Consider the following 2,707-nt stretch of genomic DNA (forward strand, 5'->3'; position numbering starts at 1 on the left):
GGCCCTCGCTGCATGGAGGCGGCGGTGTGGGGGAAGGGGGGGGCTGTGGCCCGGCTCCGTGCCGGGAGTGCAGGTCGGACTTTCCCTGTTCCGTGTGTCGCCTTTAGGGCCCCGGTTCCTCCCCAGCGCGGGCCGGGGTGTGCGCTCGCCCCTGCGGACGCGGCCCGGCGGAGCGGGGGGGGGGCAGGCGGCCCCGGAGCTGGCTTGTGGTGCAGCGTCCGCGGGAGGACGGCTCCTGTGGCGGCAGGCACGCCCGAGAGTGCTGGTAAGTCCCGAGGAGGTTTAAAACCTCTGGACCAAGCAGGCTGAAGATCAGTTTGAGTCAGGTACGATTAGTGCAGCCCCAGGTTATTTCCTTGAGACCTGTGGCTAGGCAAGCGAGAAGACGGATAGAAGAACAACACTCCCAGGCACCCGGAGGCCTCCCCCACCCCCAGGCACAGAGTGTGGGTGCCAGCCAACGCAGGCACTGACTGACTGAAAGCCCCGCTGAGTTCTGCTCCCTCCTGTACAGCTGCCCCAAAGCCATGGGCTTCCCCAGTGCAGTATGTGGTGATGGGACCTCTGTTGCCTCTGATGTCTCCCCAGGCACAGGGGAGCTGCACGTACGCTGCACATATGCTGCACAGGGGTCCGTATGTCTGCAGCAGTGGCACAGCAGCCTGATGTCCCAAAGCCCCAAGCAATGCCAAAACCACTCCCAGACCCAGTGCCTACAGCAGTGAGAAGTTCTAATAAATATGGGGGGGGGAATCTGTGCCTCCCCTTTGACTCAGTCCCACTTTAGAGAAAAAGGGATTTACAGCACTTCTTGGTGAAGAATGTTGACGGATGGGCGCACAGCTGACAAACAGACTTTTCTCTCTTTTCTTCTGAGCCACCTCTTGGAAGCCTCTGTGTGTGCAAGAGGACTCTGTTAATGTGGCTGACCTGGGATAATCGTGCTGTGCACAGTGCTTAAGGAGAACATTAACATAAAATTGCAGGCTAAGGAGTAACCTTAAAAAAATATGAGACTCGGGAGAAGCCTAAGAGAACGCTGGTGGGCTATGGGAAGCCCCAGGAATGCTACAGAAAACAGCAAGGCTTTTAGGCACCTTCTCAGAGCAGGAAAAATGACTTACTCCAGCCCATAGGACAATGGGTGCTCTTAATTCCCACCTTTAATTACCAAAAGTGTTGTGAAAGCAGAAGGGACTAGAGATGATGCATAGCGGGTTATGGGCTATGTGTAAAGTTTCAACAAACAGCAGTCCTCTCTTAAAGTAGAAACAGTTTAGTCTTAGGTAGTAGATGAACGTGGCTTTGAGTAATRTGAAGAGAAGCGGTTACGTCAATCACCCTGAAAGCCTTGGAGAAACAGCTAGACCTAGCGATCCAGTTGTTGATTTTGGTCATCACCTGTGAGGCCAGCATCCGAGCATAAGAGGAATCTAGGAGCTGTATCAAAAAGGTAATAGGTTTGAAGCAGCGATGGGCAAATCAAGTGCTATCATTCTTCCGCGTGGCTAAAGACTGAGAGGCTTGTCGGTTAAGTGTGTGTATATGAGGGTTTGAGAAAGGATACTGAACAGAAACAACAATACTGAAGCAGAATAAAAATCAGGTTTCGTGGAAGATGGCGTAGGTAAGTATTAGGTGATGTGCCTGCCTGTCTAATAACTGAGCCCGAATTGCTGTACGTCATGTTTCCAAATGCTTACCCTGTAAAGTATGATGCAAGGTGCTGTATTAAGACCTTTCCTGTAAGGAAAAGGAAAGGGGGGGGGGAAGGAAAAAAGAACACAGCAAAGAGAAAAAGAACATGCATAAATCTAAGTGTTTCACGGCAAATAAAATGCCGTGAAGTAAAGTTTCTTTCTTTGTTACAGTGACGGAACCAATAGTAGCAAATGCTGATGAAGAGAAAAGCTGGACAAGCAGTTTTTTGGTGATTAATACCGAAAGGACGGGATGAAACAAGGAAGCAAAAATGCAGTTCAGCAGACCCATGATATCACCAGAAACTGCTGCAGCAGAAGGTGTTCTGGCATGGGTAACTAAGGTAACTCTTGATAATGACTGTTAGTTATTTCGGCCTCCCAGAGGCAGCACTGAGGACTAAGTAAGCCATTCCTACCTTGTGGATATCGTTCACTGTATCTGCCTTAGTTTTGCTTTGGTTGTTTCTGTTTTGTTTTGTTATCATGCATGCATATGTAGAAAGGGAAAGATGTCATATTTAATTTTTAGATTAATTGCCATGGCTGAAGTTGAAGAGACCGGAAAAACGTAAGCAAGCTGAAGTAATGAAATCAAACGGAACCAACTGAGAGCTGTCTGCATCGCCCAAAAAGGGAAAGCCCGTTCCTCCTGGCAAGGAAGGATCACCACTAATAGCGATCGGAATAATAGATCACCAACATATAAGGTCTGAAGGTCTGTACGCATTACAAAAAGTATTCTACGTACATATATTTCTCCGTGTGTGACTTTATGTGTCTGCGAGGCATCATGCTTTAAGAGCTACAAGACAGCAAACTATTATCTTGGGGGAATGGTGGTCAAGTGGCCAGAGTCTCTGAAGAGACAGAGAGACAGAAGTGTCCGAACAGTAAAATTAAGAGATCGCTTTCAGGAAAGCTCGGTTAGCGCACCCCCAGGTTAATTGCCTGGCAATGGTACTTGGGGAAATGGGAAGAGAGTAGATAGAGGAAAGGTTAAAGCC

The 2,707-nt window shown here is 49.1% G+C and overlaps 1 long non-coding RNA gene across 1 annotated transcript; it reads left to right on the forward strand.

Annotated features, from left to right (window-relative positions):
* On the forward strand, positions 1-2,698 carry LOC112976286. The gene is made up of 3 exons (XR_003256977.1): positions 1-1,453; positions 1,872-2,044; positions 2,233-2,698. It is a non-coding gene; the product is annotated as an uncharacterized LOC112976286 (long non-coding RNA).
* The last annotated feature ends 9 nt before the right edge of the window (positions 2,699-2,707 follow it).

Source organism: Apteryx rowi, unplaced genomic scaffold (assembly GCF_003343035.1).
Source record: "Apteryx rowi isolate R43461 unplaced genomic scaffold, aptRow1 scaffold_713, whole genome shotgun sequence".
In the NCBI taxonomy this organism is placed as follows: Eukaryota; Metazoa; Chordata; class Aves; order Apterygiformes; family Apterygidae; genus Apteryx; species Apteryx rowi.